This window comes from Mustela erminea, chromosome 4 (genome assembly GCF_009829155.1).
Source record: "Mustela erminea isolate mMusErm1 chromosome 4, mMusErm1.Pri, whole genome shotgun sequence".
NCBI lineage: Eukaryota > Metazoa > Chordata > Mammalia > Carnivora > Mustelidae > Mustela > Mustela erminea.
Genome location: NC_045617.1, coordinates 146,200,851 through 146,220,282, shown reverse-complemented (window position 1 = coordinate 146,220,282; position 19,432 = coordinate 146,200,851).

The following is a 19,432-nucleotide window of genomic DNA, read 5'->3' as shown; positions in this document are numbered from 1 at the left end:
GGGTTTCTACCTCTTCTATAGGGGATGCTTTTTATTGTGTAATCCAAATGACAGGCTTCCTACACTGCACTTTAAGTCAATTGAAAGGTTATCAAATCCAGAGGGTGTTTTTTTTTATTTGTTTGTTTGTTTGTTTGTTTTGGTTTGGTTTTTTTTTCCAAGAGAAAATGGAAATGCAGAAAGGCATGTAAAATATGGAGGGATTTTGCATAAGATGTTTGGCTTGCCCCGTATCTTCTGTAACTGGATCATTTAGGGCTCTTTTTGTGGACTAGTTTAGTAACTTACACTTTTGCTACTCAGCCCATAAAATTGTGGTAGCCCTCTACAAGACAAAAGTTAATAATATTGTGAAATGTCATGTGGTTGTCTGGAAATGAAAGTTTTTGTAAAGAATGGGGCCCCAGACTGTGGTATGGTAAGAGCATAATAATCAGAGAAGGGCTTGTAATTCCTGCCCCTTCGGATGGGGAAAGAGTAAACTGCCTTTCACACATTGCTATGGGGAGCTGGAATAGTGCCCCGAAATGACAATTTCTGGTCATTGCAACCTCAAGATTTCTTTTAGAGGCTTGTTTGGTTTGTGTATGCCTTGTAGCTCAGCTTCTTTCGAGGGAGTTTATATTAAAAATTACAGGATTTTTCTTTTTCTTTTTCTTTCTTTCTTTTTTTTAGTTCTTCTAAAATTAGTTCTTCTCCCTGGAGTTCTGGAGGAGTTTGGTGGGACAAAGAGGGCATGCTTGCCTCATTCCAGATTTTTTTTTCTTCCATATGGAAGGAGCAACTCTTGCTGGAATATTCCTGGCCTCTCTCTGCACTTCAATCATTCTTTGCCTGGGGTTCAGGGAGGAGGGGCAAAGATGAGTTTGATTGCTGAGATTAGGAGAAAAATGGGTCTGCATAACCCAGCCTTCTTTGCCTGTATGGTGCTCCCAGGAGTAGATTGCCAGTAACACACAGCTGTGTTCTGCTTTTTCAGACACAAGTCTTAACTTACCTGGGCTCTACCAACTGTCCTTTCTGCGGGGAGGTGTTCCTCGCCAGCCTTGTCTGTGACGGCATGGGAGTCTCCCTGTAATTCACTGTTAGTAGGACAGACCTTCCCAAGGACAGAAATCACACTCTACAGTCTATCCCTTATCAGGAATACAGGTGCTAGCACATTTTGACGATGATGCACTCACATTTATTATTTCTGAAATGGCAAAATGCCTGGTGGTCCATAAAGTATTTGATTTTTGGAAATATAGTATTCTGTTCTTTCATCTGCCACTTGCTTGTTTTACTTCACAATTTGTTCAGATCCTGGGTAGGGAAAAAAGAAAAACAACAACAACAACAACACTGTTTTTTATTGGGGGTCCTGAAGATTCCAACATGTATGTAAAATCAGTATGATGTTAATTACAGAAGTCAGTGTTTTAACCTGCAAGTTATTTTTATTCCTGAGAACATCCCCAAGTCCGAGCTACATTTCATCCCCCAAATAACAAGACAGCTTGGATTGATTCTGACACAGCAATGAAAAATATGTGAGAAACAGTGGAAGGCATGCAGTACAATTAGAAAGAAGAAGTGGGTTAAATCTACAGAGTGTAAAGCATTGCTTCCCCAGGAAACACATGGGGCTCATTAAAAGTATACTGTACTTTGGAAGAATGAATTGGAAAATTGATATTTTGTGTAGTTTAAGAAGAGAATTACAACAATAAAGTATCTCTTCTTCTTTTAGCATTGAGGTAATAGAGCCAAGTAATATTGTGACAAAAGAACCAAAGTGGAGGCATACAGAGAAAAAAATGACAATATACCCATTTTATGGAGACACAATAAAGATCAGAAAGACAGTTTTGAGACTGAGGCATATTGAATTGTGAGGGTTGATCGGAAGTGAAATTCAAAAGGGGATCTATTTCGGAGGAGGAATGAAAGGCATAAAGGTTAGCTAGTAGAAATAAAAAAAAAGGTTAAAATGTTGTTAATACATGAAGGGGAACGATAGAGTTCAGCTCCACCTTGAGGTAAATTAGAGAGGGGGAAAAGGAAAATAATGAGAGCAGAAACAAAAAACACAACAGGAGCAACAACAATGACAACAAAAAAACAAGGAGAGAGCCAGCTGGCAAAAGTAGAATATTTTCTTTCTTTTGATAACAACATTTTATGAATGTAAAAACAGAGGGAAAGTTTAGTCCGGTGAAGGTTTCAAAGTGACTACACCGGGTAGAATCCAAAAGACTGTCACAAGGGCAGCAGGGGTCTTCTTTGTAGAAATGCTATCATAATGAGAAAAAGCATATGCGAACGCTAATTAGAGGTGAAATCTCAAATGGTCCCCTGAAGCCCACCTGAGCAGAAGTTCAGGTTGGAGTTTGGGAAGGATTTGTGCCAAAGACAAAGGGTGCAGTTGTGAGGCACCAAGGCTGCGTATGTACAAAACATGGCTAAATTGAGTTTATGTAAGCACCTGCTGTCCCTCTCAGTCGAGGTCAAAGTCACCATGTACCGGTGAAGTCACATATTTTACTTCTACTTTACAGCGTCTATATGTGGAAAGAAAGTTGGACTGAGAAGGTAAGATTTCTGCTCACTCACTTGATTCAGGACTAGAGGCATAATTATAGCCTGTTTTTGTCCAGCAGGACTATGTTGACCAGAGAACTTCCTGACTATAAAATAGAGATTACACAGGAATTGCATCTTGCTTAACTTTGAAGCTCCCAGAATGGATATGTCATGGACATAATAGAGAGTTAATGCATATCTTGTGATTTGAACTAGGTGGTAGAGATTGTGGCAGCTCTGAAGGATTAGTAACGGGGTTTACGTGCTTGGTGGAGGATTAACCGAGGAGGCTGAGCTGCACTCTGCGTGGTTTCAGGCACAAGTGTCCCCATACTGTGATGATAGGAAAATGTCACCAAGTGAGGGGACTGGAGTATGTGCATTTAGTTCTGTCTACTTCAATCTTTTATCAGGATCTGCTTCCTCTGATGAGTCAATTAACTACTATGTTCAAACTGTCACTTCATCATTTTTAAAGACAGTAGAATCAGTAGTCAATGAGCTTTATTTGTAAGCAAGACTGTAGGCTCTCCGGGTTGAACAAACCAGACTAAGCCATAGTGTAGAGAATGGAAAAGAGCAAACCATTCTAGCCTGACAGCCAATGATAGTATTTCTGGGGAATATGAATTTGGGGGCAAGAGGTCAAGTTTGTAACTGGGCAGAATGAGTTATGAGAAAAAAAGAGGCTAGAAAAAGAAGGATTATCTTCATAATTCTTCCCCTTTAGGAAATGTAATTCAGTGGTAAAAGGTGGTATGTTAAGTTTTCTGTTCTGTAATGGTCTCTGTTTGATAGGTCTTAGCAACTCCTTTTCTTTTTCCTATACTTTTCCTACTTCTTCTCTGGCTACCAGAAAGGCTGGTCAGCAAGTTTAGAAAATATAATCTCTGCTTTCACAGTGATAATTCTGCTACAAAGTGACTTGTAGAGCTATTCAGCTCTGAGTTTGTTGGCATACTGGGGAAACTGAAACACTGATGTTAGAAAGAGAGGCAAGGGGAGAGGCCAGTGAGAAGAGAGATTGGGCCAATAGAACTAGAACCTGATGGCATTTGGAAAGATGATGGAAAGTGGGTATCAGCTAGTGGTGGCCACAGAAAGTTTGCACCTTAGGGTGCCTGGGTGGCTCAGTTGGTGAAGCCACTGCCTCTGGCTCAGGTATGATCCTGGAGTCCCAGGATCAAGTCCTGCATTAGGCTCCCAGGTCTGCAAGGAGTCTGCTTCTTCCTCTGACCTTCCCCACTCATATTCTCTCTCTCACTCTCTCTCTCAAATAAATAAGTAAAATTTTTTTTAAAAAAGCTTACACCTTAATAAGTTTACAGAGAGTCAGTGATGCCCAACCTTTGCTATCCTAGTCACATGTTGGCATCTGTGTCATTCAGAGTTGGTGTTCAAACAAGCAAATAAAATAAATACCTACTTTGGCAAACTTGAGCATAAAAAGAAATTTACTAAATAACATTAGACTCAGCATGTCCAGTACGGTCGGAAAGCCTGGGTTGGAGTCTGTGCCAAATGGGAACAATGCCCAAAGGAGATACCAGAATTGCTTCTGTGTAGACACCATTGGAATGACCAGTTTTGAAAGGGAACTGTTCATGGCTTTCTCCTGTTTTTCTGTTCTTCTTTCTTTAAAAAAAACATATTTGGAAAAGTTCTTTAAATAATGTGCATATTAATCCTTTATTGATTTTATGGATAGCAAATATCTTTTTCCATATTGCAGCTCTAGCGTTTTTTATTTTTTCATTGAAAAAATACTGTCTACTTAGGGACCAATCATATTGAACCAAGCTTGGTGATCTTCTATATCTTCTTATCTTCTATATCAATCTTCTGTGTCCTTACTGAGGTTTTGGGGTTTTGGCTTATCTTACCCATTACTGAGAAGTGTATTCAGTTCTATCATATATGATTGTAAATTTGTCTATTTCTTTTCAGACTACAGTCAGTTTTTTCCTTATATACTTTTAGGCAACATTATTGAGTAGCAACATATTTATAATTATTTTCCCTTTCTGGTGAATTAAACATTTTATTATTCAGTAAATATCTTTATGTATAGTAATGCTTATTTCTTTTTAAAATATTTTTAACCTGGTAATATTATACCAACAGATGCACTAATATTCTTTTGGTAGAAATTTGTCTGACATATAATTATCTGTCCTTTTGTTTTCACCTTCCTGTTTTCTTAAGTTTTAGGTATATTCCTCATAATAGTATATAGTTGGATTTTTAAAAAATCTAGACATATAGTCTTTGATTTTTAGCATTTAGCATTTTACTCTATAGTGCTTCATTTCCAAAGTATGCTATAGTTCTTTTTCTCTCTTTCCTTTTACTTTCTTTAGATTGATTTTCTTTCTTTTTTTTTTCTAACAGTTTGGACACTTTACACACTTTGTCTTTATTTACTGCTTAACCTAAAATTACACACACAAATTTAAAATATCAGAGTCCAAAGTGAATAATAACAAGAACCTTATTACAGAACGAATCCACTAACTTCTCCCTATGTTCTACACTATTACTTTCCTGTATTTTCAATCTATCTTGATGCTTTTATCTTTTTAAAAAAAACTATTTATTTATTTGAGAGAGGGAGAGAGAGAGAGTGCACATGAGTGGGAGGTAGGGGCAGAGGGAGAGGGAAAGCAGACTCAGAGAACCCAATGCGGAGCTCAATCCCAGCACCCTAAGATCATGACCTGAGCCAAAGGCATATGCTTAACCGACTGAGTCACCCAGGTGCCTCTAACTTGTGGCTTTTAAATTAACACCAGGTTATTAATCTTTATGGAAGGTAACATTAGATTTTCTCTGCTTCTTACTCATCCTTATATGTGGTTTGACTTGCTATCTGTTTGACATGTATCTTTGAGAATTTTCCTTTTCTTTCTTCTGCTGATGGTAAAGTTTTTCTTTTTGTCTTTTGGAAAATGTATTTGCTTCATTCTTGGAACCAATATTTCTGGGTAAAAATTTTTGGTTGACCATTACCTTATCTGACTGTGAAGATCAAAACAAGTCTAATTTATAATATATAATATAGCTGTTGGAAAGACAGTTGTATATTTGTCACTTAAAAAAAATTGTCTATCTATTTTGGAGAGAGGGGTGAGTGGGACAGCAGAGAGAAAGAGAGAAAGTCTTAAGCAGACTCTGTGCTGAGTGTGGAGCCCCACATAGGGCTTGATCTCTCAACCCTGTGATCCTGACCTGAGTCAGAACCAAGAGTTGGACATTTAATATAGACTGAGACACCCAGCTGTTCCAATATTTGTCACTTTTTTGTCAGCTTTCCAGATTTTCTCCTTATTTTTGATGTTCTTCAGTTTCATGATAATGTCTTGATGTGGATTTCTTTTTAAATATCCCACTTGAGGTTCACTGGTTTCTCTGAGTATATGCATTAATATCTTTCCTAAATCAGTATCCAGTATTCCTTCAAAGACTGCTTCTGCTGAACTTTTCATTTCAGTCCAGACTTCAATGAAATGTGTGCTACACTCCTGTCCTTCAACTTTTTGTCTTACCTTCTATTCTCTTCTTCATCTTTTTTGCTTTAATGTTGTTCATTGGATAATTCCTACAAATGCACCTTCCAGTTTATTAATTCTATCCTCAGCTGTGTCTAATCTGTTATACATGTACCCACTTAATTTTAAATTTTAATTGTTGTAGCTTTCCTTTCTGGAGGATCTATGTTGTTATTTTTTAAATATTTTAATTCTCTACACATTATTTTAAACTTGTCTTTTACTCCTTTAAAGAATATCAAATAAAAGAATTTTGCATTTCATCTTTGATTATTCCAATATTTAAAATCTTTGCAGGGCCCCCTTTTCTATTGTTTCTGTGGGCTGTCAGTCAAGGTGACTTTTTCTTTTTCACTTTCTGAGTTTTAATTAAGAGGAATTTTTAAAAATATGTTTTTTATTCTTTTTGAGACCTAAAGTGATGTGTTTTCTGCAGATGGTATTGCATTTGTTTCTGCTTGGCTCTTTGGGTCAATAAAAATTATAGGATTTCTTTGATTTACTTAATGACGAGATTATTTTGGATAATATGTGATTTAGAATTTCATATCTTTTTGCTTATAGTTACAAGGGCATCTTCCAGTTACAGCTTTTCTGGTTGCAATTGGTCTCTTGGATCCCACTCCATTTTCTAGAGCCAACACAGTTTTCTTTGTTGTTTTCTAGAAATAGAATGTCGCTTGGGTTTACTTTTGCTTTGCATTAACACTGAAGGTACAGCCCTTTGGGATCTCAGACCTATAATGAGGAATCTCCTATTAGAACCTCCATTTGAGGGGTTCCTGAGTGGATCAGTAGGTTAAATGTCTGCCTTCAGCTTAGGTCATGGTCTCAGGGTCCTGGGATCAAGCCCAGAGCCTGCCTCCCTGCTCAGCAGGGAGTCTGTTTCTCCCTCTTCCTCTGCCCTTTCCCTGCTCATGCTCTCTCTCTCTGTCAAATAAAATCTTGAGAAAAGAAAAGAACTTCCATTTGGGGGGCACTAAGTTTTGTCTTCTCTCCCAAGTACTATGAAGGGCTATGAAAATATAAACTAACTTTATCCATATTTGAAGAATGCTTTTAGACTATATCTGACTTCAGAAATCTGCTTATTTCCCTGAATTTCAAGCTTTGCTTGTATATTGTACTTCATATTTTCTTATTTTTGGCAGCACTTTTAGCTTTGAAAAGAAGTCATATATATTTTGTTGAATCTGTTTCTTTCATTGTCTTTAGTGAGAGGGTATATCTAACCAGTCATATTTTAACAGATAAGGCTGAGAAGAAGAAGACAGAGGATGAAAGGTGTCATTCATTAAAATGAAAATCTGCATTTTATTGGGTATGTAAATCAGGTATTTTCTTAATCCTGCATTATCATAGACAATTGAGTAAGAAGCATTTTTATTAGCCCATAAGTGGTCCTAGGCAAAAGGTGTCCATCAATATTGGCCTGCAATATGGAGGATTTTAAGTTTCTTATTCAAAACCCATTTGTTTTTCTTAACATACTTATAACCTAAATTACTTTAATCCTTCCTCATGTTTGTCTTTGCTCTATCTGTCAAAAGATCACATACCTTCTGGTAGAGTATAGTATCACTAATAAAGAAAACTCTCTATTGCCATGGTGTCTCTTGTTTTTGTGATTAGTGATATTTTGTGTGTGTCCTTTGTCTTTGCTGAGCATCTCAATGAAAAAAAGCTCTGCTATTTGTCTGTTTCTGTTTGCAAAGGGTTTGCCCCAAATCTATGAGGAGCCAGATGAATTTTCCTGATCTTTAATGATTTTCTGCACACTTATTTCAAGTGTGTTGTATATTTTCTATAGCATGCCTACCTTTGATTCATTTATTTTCATGGTCTGGACATTGAAGATATTTTCAGGTAAGATTTAGCTGTCAGTATTTTTGTGGCAAGGACCACTGCTTTTCTGTTGTTAATTTCATTGTCCAAAAGAATCAACTGGAAATGGATTTATTCACTTTACTGTTGTATTCAGTATCACTCTAACATTGTCAGAAAGCAGATTTTGGTGTCTTACTATTCAGTCTGAAAACTGGGTCCTTTGCCTTTGCCTTTGCGTTAACCCTTTCCTAGTCTAAGCTTCCTTAACTGCACGTTCTGCATGAATTTCCTATTGTTGCCATAACAAATTACCACAAAGGTGGTAGCTTAAGACCACAGGCATTTCTTGTCTTACGGGTCTGGAGGACAGACATCTGAAATTGGTTTCCCTAGGCAAAAATTAAGGTGCTCCCTTGGAAGTTCTGGGGGAAGGGAGACTCTGTTTTCATGCATTTTCCATTTTTCTAGAGCTGCATTTCTTCCTTCAGCTCCTGTCTCCATTTCCAAAGCCAGAAGTGTCACATTCATTCCTCTGTGTTAACTCTCATACTGCCTCTTTAATAAAGATGTTTTGCATTTAAGGCCTCCCTGGATAATCCGGGATAATCTCTCCATCTCCAAATTCTTAACTAATTCACATCTGCAAAGTCCCTTTTGCTGAATAAGGCAAGATTTATAATTTCCAGGGCTTCAGACCAGGATAGTTTGGGGTGCCATCACTCAACCAACTGCGTCTGTGGTTCTCTTCCTGTCAGCTGCTGTGGTCAAGAACAAATCCGTTCGGTTTGCTTTACTCTAACAAGACAGGAAAGTCACTGTACAAAGACCGAAACTCCTAGGCGTAGAAACTGACAATGATACTGTCATTTCCCCATTTCATCTGATGTGAAGTCACCTATTTTCTTCTGTTCTCAGATATAATGTCTTGTAATTTCAAAATGGCCTGGAATAGGCTTCCAAAGTTAAAATAATAAATATTACCTCTCCAATGTAGTTGATTCTAACTCCATTATTACCAGACACTGAAAATGAGGTTGGATAAATTCAGCGAGTGTGCTAGTTTCGTTCTCCGTGGAGTTCCCTGGTGATTTTGTGTCTGCACACCCAGATCGGAGGGCACAGCCAGGGTCGTGGTGTGTGTATGGGGGTGTACCAGTAATGGCAGAAGAGGAGACATTGAGCCTGAGAGGAGCCACGTGATAATCATACCTATAGGACTGGGTGTCTATATGCAAATTAAAAATAGTATTTAAAGGACCTAGGTCCTAACTCCTCTGGGTTACCTAGTAAAATGCAAAAAAGAACAGGAAGTCAGGTTTTCTAAAAATGTAGATCATTCATTCAAAAAATCAAAAAACAAGCAAACAGATGAACAAACCCAGGAAAGTCACTGGCCAACTGAGACAAAGTTCACCTTTCTTGTAGTCTACTTTTCCGTCACTTCTAGATAAACTCCAGTTTCTGAAGTTCTCTGATTTTGTAAAAAACAAAAACAAGAACAAACAAACACCAAAAAAAAAAAAAAAAAAGCAGAAAACAAAGACCCTTCAATCCTCAAGTTGGGTTTGGGAGCGTCAGCTCGAGGGAAGCACTCAAGTCTGAGGGTCTTGTGAAGGGCTTCTGTCAGGAGGGAGGCCAGTGGTTTGCCATCTGTGGAGAGAGTCCTGCTAAGGATGTTTCGCGGTTGTGTTCCCTCACTGTGGAGGGCCTTTGGCCTTCCAACAACTTACATAACTGAAGTAGTTTTTCTTTAGAGTGCTCTTCCTTATCTGGAAGAAACTAACCTGTTTTGTACTTTTTTGGAAGCAATACTTCATTTTACAAACACAGAATGTTGGGTTAATTCTAATCACACAGAAAAGTGAGGTGACTCATGAATGTCCTCAAGTGGGTCAATGCCTACATCGGCGTAGAACAGAGTTTCCGGCGGTCGAAGCAAGTGTTTTCTCCACGTGCTCCTCCTGACTTACAGACATCAAATGATAAAGAGAAGGATACAATTCACTTCCTGCGTCTAATATCCTGCAGTGAACACAGGATGTTAGCACATGTGAAAGGAAGACATTTAGCATAAGAAGCGGCATATGGAACCCTTGCAAACACTATTCTGTGGCAGATTATGAATTAACCCCGGGTTTCCTTTTTCCTTAATTTACATATTTTAATGTTGCCAGCATTTCATTTATATTTGGAACATCTCACGTGTCTTGAAATATTGTCAACGTAATGCACGTCTGAGAAAAAGAATCATTCTTTTAAAATATTTTTTTAACCTATCTTTTAAATCTTCTGCTCTGAGAAAATCAGATTTGAAGTTAGCCCACACTGGTGAAGATGATATGGAGTCTGGTATTTTCTGTGGTTTTTTACTCCAGTTGACCTGCCAAGCCTCTTTTTCAAGGTATTAGAGGTCACTTTGAGGAAATGAAGCAAGTACAATAGTGAAAAAGGATAAAGTTGTGTGATTAAGGGTGGCATGTTAGTAAAGTCATGGTCCTTAAGTATTTATGAAGACTTAGGTTGTTGACATAGTTCAGATACTCACAGATACTTCAGATACCCTACAGATACTCACCTAATGAATAAGTAGGTTCTAGTAAAAGAAAATACTTTGAAGGCATGACTGGATAACTATGCTTCTCTAGCCAGGAAGCTACCCTAGAAAGTGCTGTGAGAGTCAGACGGTCAGATAGGCCCTCTGTTTGTAGGACTACGTATGAGTGCAGTTAGCATTATGCTGGCTCAGAGAAGACACTGAACACATTGCCAACAAGTAAATCTTTGGTTAAAAGTAGGATAGTTGGAAATGGTTGCTTTTCTTAGTAAGTTAGGGGAGCTGACATAGGGGATTGGATGAATAAATGCGTTTTTACCCTGATTAAGGTTATTTCATTTTTGTCTGCATAATTAGCAAAAGCAATAACAAAGGAAAATGACTAAGGACCCAATGTGAAGTCAAGCAAATGTATATTAACAAGACGGGATAATTAGTGTCTAAGTGAATTATGTCAATACATGAAAATATATTATACATTAATATAGATGGACTGGATAAATTGGCATGAATTTATCGCTGCTATTAGAAACATGCATTAATTAATGCTGAGATGGCTTCATTTTACCATCATTTTTAGGAAAAATTATTATTTATTTTTATCAAGTAAAAACAGTACTACAATTTAAAATTTAAGTAGTTAAGGTTTTTTTTTTTTTTTTTTTATTTCCAGCATAACAGTATTCATTATTTTTGCACCACACCCCGTGCTCCATGCAATCCGTGCCCTCTATAATACCCACCACCTGGTACCCCAACCTCCCACCCCCCGTCCCTTCAAAACCCTCAGATTGGTTTTAAAATAGTAAGTTATTTGAGTATGTAAAAATGTTTAACAGCTCATTTAGGGACCTTATAAAAATAATACCTTAGTATTATGGAGATTTTTTTTGTTTTAACTACGACTACTTACCCCGCATACTTTCTCATTTGCCCCTTCATCTGATACTCCTTCCATAGGGCAACGTTTCTGCAAAAACGCAGATACTGAGTGTATCAGATGGAAGTTCAGATCTTCTCGTGGGACTTTTAAGAGTGTTTTTTCTTAGATGCCTGCCTGGGGGGCTCAGTCACTTAAGCGTCCGCCTTCAGGTCAGGTCATGATCCTGGGGTCCTGGGATCGAGCCCACATCAAGCTCCTCCCTGCTCAGCAGGGAGCCTGCTTCTCTCTCTGCCTTCTGCTTGTGCCCCCCCCACTCTCTCTGACAAATAAATAAGTAAAATCTTAAAAGAAAAATGTTTTTTCTTCACTAAGATATCAATTCTCTTAGTTGTAGGTGTTTAAATGTCTTTTCTACCCTATTTTCAGCTACCTAAAAGCATGCTTAAGAGAGAAATTTTATTAGTAGACATTTTCTTGAGATATACATTAAGCTTCTGTCTTCAAAATTTGACACAGTAAAAAAATTATATAGAGCATAATGTCTCTTCTGAATGTCTCTATTTAAAGATCAGAATAATTGCAAATTATAATTTAAAATGGTCTCACAAATCATTTAATTTTACTAACGCCTATTAATATTAAATTACATGCCTAAGCATACAAGCTAGTTAGTGTTAGAGCTGCGAGTAATTCTCAGATTTTCTTTTGCTTTAATGTAGTGCTTTTCCCATTATGTGTGATTTATACCTAAATTGATACATGCGTTTTTGTATTTAACATTTTAACATGGTCGAGATTGTTTACTTGAAAACTGATCCTCATCCATACAAAAGATGCAGAAGAAAGCAGAGTCTTGCAGAAATAAGAACTGGGGCATCAAAACACTGGGGCATTCGACTTGGCTGAGAATTTACTGGCAGTTAAAACTGAGGGGGAAATTAGATTGAATTACAGCCCTTCTGTTTTCTGGCAACAGAGAAACTATACATTCATTTGGAAAGACTGAATTTTCTTGAAAGTGAATTTGACTTGGAACATATGAGGGAAGGGGGAAGAGAGTATTTTCAGACCTACTATGGAACCTACTATGTTCCAGATATTATACTAGCTACTCTACGTATGCCATCTGATTTAATTTTCATGAACACTCCACAGGGAGGAATAATCACAGTTTTATATATGAAAAGACTGAGCCTCAGAGAGGTTAAACTAACTGCCACTTACTCCCCCTTAACACCTACTAATCCCCACCACTGGCAAGTGACAAAGCCAAGACTTGGACTACACTGGTCTCAGGTGAGTGATGAGAAGAAAGGAAAGTACTTAGGTGCTATGAAAATTTTTCAAGGAGTCCACATAGAACCAATTTGTTCACAAGCATTTTCTATATGTTTGTAAAATAAATTTTAGGTCTTACAAATGTAGGTACTGTTTCAATGTTGTTTGCATTAATAAAATGCATACCTCATGTACATTTTAGATGCATTACTGATATCTTGTAGATTTTTTTCTTGTACATTTTCATAATCAAGGTTTTTCAACATACACTTAAAGTTATGTAGAGGATCACAAGACTTTAGTAGTGCTCACAGATTAGAAACTATTAAGAAAGTTCAACCAATTATTATCATTTATTGGACACCTATTGAACTGTACTGAGCGTGGTGGACGAAGTAGAATGAAGACTATATAAGATATATTTCCTCAACAAAAGAAGCTTAACATCTAGTTGTTAATGTATAGAAACAATTTAGATATCAATTCCAGGAAGCATATTGTCAATATAAACTATGTGGTACTTCATTAAAAGTTGAATAAAAATATGGAAGAGAAGAGAACAAGACTTCAAGTGTCAGATCCAACATGTGAGGAGCTTAGAGGTCACCATTCTGTCCTCACAACAAATGAAAAGCTGAAAAAAAAACTGAAAAGTCAACAACTCTTCTTAGATATGCTGTTGAAGTGGGATCACATGGTAAACTGCTGCACCCCCCTCCCCCCAACTGGAGAGATGAACAGGTAGTTAAGAGAATCACAACTTCCCTCAGCAGACACCCCCTGGGGAGTCAGCGCTGGGACAGAAGAATTTGAACGTACTTGAAAAATGGCCAGAGGCTCAGAATAGACAAGCCTTGGGGTTAAAAACTCCAGGGATTCCCAGTGATGGTGACATGGTGGTTGTCTCCCAGTGTGGTGGGTTTTACTTTTAGTCTCTACATGATTCTTGCAGTAAATACCAGAAAAAAATCCCCTTGTGCTTCTGGCAGGGGGAGGGGAAAATAATCATTTTGAAATACTCCAGGGCATTCTTTTCTTGAAATAAGACTTTCCATCAGAAGAAACTACTTTTTACCAGAATCTAATTTGCTGAGGTTTTTTTAGAGCTTAGCCAAACCAAGGGAAGGAAAATCCTCAACTTCAGCAGGTTCTAGCATTCCATGTGTAAGAAGAGAAATGCCCAATTCTTGCCCTTCTGAATACACTGACCTAAAGAGGGGGAAATGGGGAAATACTGATGAAGTTCATAGTCTAGGGGCACAGCTTCACTAAAAGACTGAGACTAATCATAAGACTGTGTTGAGCTTCCCTTACCCCCAAACAGTACCACTACATTATTAAAAACCTATTTGCCACAGTTCCTTCTACACAGTCAATCATGTCTTCATCTCTGTAAAAAATTACAAGGCATGCTAAAAAGAAAAACACAGTTTAAAGAGATGAACCAGCATCAGAACCAGAAACAGATATGGGAGGAATGTTGTAATTTTAAAACCAAGAATCTAAAAGGCTGTGGTTAATATGCTAAAGGCTTTAATAGGAAAAGTAGACAACTTGTAAGAACAAATGGGTAATATAAACCATCAGATGGAAATTCTAAGAAAGAATAAAAAGAAATAAATGCTGGTGGTCAGAAACATTATAACAGAAATGAAGGATGTTTTAGGTGGGCTCACTCAGAGACATGACATGGCTGGGAAAGAATTTCTAAGCTTGAGGATATCTCAATTGAACCTTTAGAACTGAAACACATATAGAAAAAAAAAAAAAAGAAGACTGAAAAAAAAAAAAAAAGAAAGAAAAAGAACAGAATATCCAATAGCTATGACACAACTCCAAAAAGTATAACATACATGTAATGAAGACACAAGAAGGGGAACAAAGTGAGAAATGTACAAAAGTATTTAAAACAATAATGAAGAGAATTTACCCAAAATTAATATTAGACACCAAGCCACAGATCCGGGAAACTCAGAACATTGAATAGTTTAAAGGCAAACAAAACCACTCCTAACCACATCAAATACAAAACTCTGAAAATCAGAGATTTAAAAAAAAATATTTAAGGAAGCCAGAGGAAAAAGTAATAACTTGCTTATATAAGAAAAAAGATAAGAATTATGTCTGATTATGTCTGATAATTTCCTCAGAAATACAGAAGCAAGAAGAGAGTGGAGTGAAATATTTATGGTGTTGAGAGAAAAAAGAACCCCACCAATATAGAATTCTGTACTTTATGAAATTATCTTTCCAAACTGAAGGAGATACAAAATTATTATTAAACAAATAGAGATTGAGAGAATTTATTTCCAGTAGACTGCCATGGAAGAAAAATTAAATGAAGTTCTTCAGAGAAAAATTATATAAGCTAGAAATTCAGATTGGCATAAAGAAGGGTAGTGCCTCAGAGAAAGAATACGTGAAGATAGATAACTTTTACTTTTCTTATTTTTAACTAATCTAATAAACAGTTTGTTCAATATAATAGTAGCAACAGTGTATTCTATTATATATATGCACATATGCTTGTGTACAAGTGAAATGAATAACCACAATGATAAAAGGGTTGGAAAATAGAGGAAACAGGAACATTTTGTTATTATAAGTTACTTGAACTGTCCATGAAATGGTATAAAGATATTTGAAAGTGGATTTGGGTTGGTAAATGTTTGGTAAATTGGTAAATGTTTTTTGCAATATCTATAGCAACCACTTACAAAAAGTGTAAAAAAGAAGTATAATTGTTATGTAAGAATGGAGGGAAAATAGAGTCATAGAATGCTCAATTCAAATCATAAAAGGCAGAAAGATATGGAAAACAAAATAAGCCAATAATAAGAGCAACAGATAGAAAATGATAGTAAATATGGTAAGTATCAACCCAAGTGTATCAGTAATCATTTTGAGTATGAATGGACTAAATGTACCAGATAAGACAGAGATTGTCAGGGTGGGTCAAAAACTAAGACCTAACTACATGTTGTTTACAAGAAACCCACTTTAAATATAAAGACACATATCGATGACACATAGATGGATAGGGAAAAATTTTAAATGCTACACAAATGAAAAGAAAGAAGGAGTAGCTATTTTAATCCCAGACAGAGCAGATTATACAACAAGAAAAGTTGTCAGGCAGAAAGAGGGGTATTACCTAATGATAAAGATGTCATTCCTCTGGGAAGACATAAGCCAGGATGCCTGGGTGTCTCAGTTGGTTCTTGGCTGTCTTCAGCTCAGGTCATGATCCCAGGGTGCTGGGATCCAATCCCACATCAGGTCCCTTGCTCAGCAGGGTGCCTGCTTCTCCCTCGGCCTGCCATTCCCTGCTGCTTGAGTTCTGTCTCTCTTGCTCTGGGTCTCACTCTCACTCTCACTCTCACATTCTCTCCCCCCACCCCACCACAAACAAATAAAATCTTTAAAAAAAAAAAAAAGTCGTAACAATCCTTAATATTCCTAATACCAGTGTGTCAAAATAATGTGAGGCAAAACCTAATAGAATTATAAGGAGAAATAGATGAATCCACTATTGTAATTGGAGGCTTTAACACCCCTCTCTCAAAAATGGATAGATCCAACAAGCAGAAACCCAGTAAGGACATTGAACTCAACATCACCAATAAACTGGATGTAATGGACATGTACCAACTACTACATTCAACCCAGTAAAATACACATTCTTCTCAAGCTTGCATGGGATGTTCACCAATATGAACCACATTCTGTGCCATAAACCACACCTTAACAATGTTAAAATAAAAGACGTCATATAATTTTTGCATTTAGAAAGAGTGTAATGGAATTAAACTAGAAATAGATAATAGATAGTTGGAAAATCCCCCCCAAACAAGCATACTTACAAATAACACATGGGTCAAAGAATAAATCTGAGGAAATATTGAACAATGTTTTGAGCTAAATGAAAGTGAAACTGCAACTTATCAAAATTCATAGAATGCAACAAAATCAGTGATTATAGAGGATTTTATAGCCTTTGTAGATAGTTTAGAAATACAGAATGATCTAAAATCAATTATCTAAGCTTCCCCAATAGGAAACTAGAAAAAGGGGAACAAATTCAGTATAAAATATGTGGAAGAAAAGAAGTAATAAAAATTAGAGCAGAAACCAATGGAAATTTTAAAATAATCAATAAAACCACAGTTGTTCCTAAAAATATTAATAAAATTAAGAATCCTCTAGCCAAGGTAACCAAAAAAAAAAAAAAGAAAGAAAAAAAAAAGAGGAAGGAGAGAGAGAGAGAACCCCACAAATTACTAATACTAGGTCATTCCAGATCCCATGGAGAACAAAAGGATAATAAAGAAATACTATGAACAACTTTGTGCTCACAAATCTGATAACTTACATGAAATGAAACAATTCCTTGAAAGACCTAATGTGCCAAATCTCATATAAGAAGAAATAAATAATCAGGATAAGCTTATATCTCTTAAAGAAATAGAATCAATAATTAATAACCTTGGAACACAGAAGGCACCAGGCCCAGATGGGCTAATAGGTGGATTCTACCAACATTTAGAAAGAAATTATATCAATTCTCTACAGTCTCTTCTAGAAGACAGAAGTGGAGGGAATACTTCATAACTCCTTTTAGAAGGCCATCATTACCCTAATACCAAAATCAGACTAAGATATTATAAGAAAAAAACTGCAGACCACTATCTCACATGAACGTAGATGCAAAAATCCTTAACAAAATATTAAGAAATATTTGTTATGCTCCACAAATAAGTGAAACCATATGATAATTGACTCTCTCTGCTTGACTTATTTCACTCAGCATAATCTCTTCCAGTCCCGTCCATGTTACTACAAAAGTTGGGTATTCATCCTTTCTGATGGAGGCATAATACTCCATAGTGCATATGGACCACATCTTCCTTATCTATTTTTCCGTTGAAGGGCATCTTGGTTCTTTCCACAGTTTGGCAACTGTGGCCATTGCTGCTATGAACATTGGGGTACAGATGGCCCTTCTTTTCACTAATCTTTTCACTACAGATGGCCCTTCTTTTCACTACATTTACCCCATTTCTTTGGGGTAAATACCCAGTAGTGCAATTGCAGGGTCATGGGGAAGTTCTATTTTTAATTTCTTGAGGAATCTCCACACTGTTCTCCAAAGAGGCTGCACCAACTTGCATTCCCACCAACAGTGTAAGAGGGTTCCCCTTTCCCCACACACTCTCCATCACATGTTGTTTCCTGTCGTGCTAATTTTGGCCATTCTAACTGGTTTAAGATGCTATTTCAATGTGGTTTTAATTTGAATCTCCCTGATGGCTAGTGATGATGAACATTTTTTCATGTGTCTGATAGCCATTGGAGAAGTGTCTGTTCATATCTTCTGCCCATTTTTTTTTAATGATTATCTGTTTTGTGTGTGTTGAGTTTGAGGAGTTCTTTATAGATCCTGGATATCAACCTTTTGTCTGTACTGTCATTGGCAAATATCTTCTCCCATTCCGTGGGTTGCCTTTGTTTTGTTGACTGTTTGCTTTGCTGTGCAGAAGCTTTTCATTTTGATGGAGTCCCAAAAGTTCATTTTCGCTTTTGTTTCCTTTGCCTTTGGAGACATATCTTGAAAGAAGTCACTGTGGCTGATATCGAAGAGATTACTGCCTGTGTTCTCCTCTAGGATTCTGATGGATTCCTGTCTCACACTGAGGTCTTTTTATCCATTGTGAGTTTATCCTTATATATGGTTTCACTTATTTGTGGAGCATAACAAATAGCATGGAGGACAAGGGGAGTTAGAAAGGAGAAGGGAGTTGAGGGAAATTGGAAGGGGAGGTGAACCATGAGAGACTATGGACTCTGAAAAACAATCTGAGGCGTATGGAGGGGCGGGGGGTGGGAGGTCAGGGTACCAGGTGGTGGGTATTAGAGAGGGCACGGATTGCATGGAGCACTGGGTGTGGTGCAAAATCAATGAATACTGTTACGCTGAAAATAAATAAAAAAATTAAAAAAAAATATTAAGAAATAGAATTCCACAATGTAGAAAAATAATTATGCATTACGACCAGGTATGATTTATCCCAGCTGTACAAAGCTATTTCAACATTTGAAAATCAGTTAATGTAATTTATTCAAGTTGACAGGCTAAAGAAGAAAATCCATATGATCAAATAAATCGATACAGAGAAATCTTTTGACAAAAACCAGTACCAATTCATGTTAAAAAAAAAAAAAACTTACTAAATCAGGAATAGAGGGGAATTTCCTCAGTCTAATAAGGAGGTTATTATGTTCCTGATTTACAAAAAAAAAAAAAAAAAAAAAATCCTACAGATAACATTATCCTCACTGGTGAGAAACTAGACATTTTCCTACTAAGATTAGGGACAACGCAAGAATGTTTCCTCCTTTGGAGCAGACAAATGGGACTATGTCAGTGTGGCCAGCCCCTCTTGTGCCAAACCCTTGGGTGGAGGACTTGGGAGCCTGAGACTTATCTGATGGGCATCCTGATTTGATTCCAGGTTGCTTAATTGCCTGCCGCTGAGTGCGTATTTGTAAAATGCAATATTGCCCCTCAGGCATTTTTTCTCTCTTTTCAGCAAAACTGTAGTTCCTGCTCATTAAAAACGCAGTTGGCATTTTTACTGGGGAGTCACCCAAAGCACGGTAGTCAAGACAGGCCCAGGATGTTTGGCTTGTGGGTAGCTTTTCAGATTTTTCTATTTGATGGCATCAGGGAAGCACAAAGAAGGGAAATCTCAGGGAGGTTTTCCCTAAAGACTGATG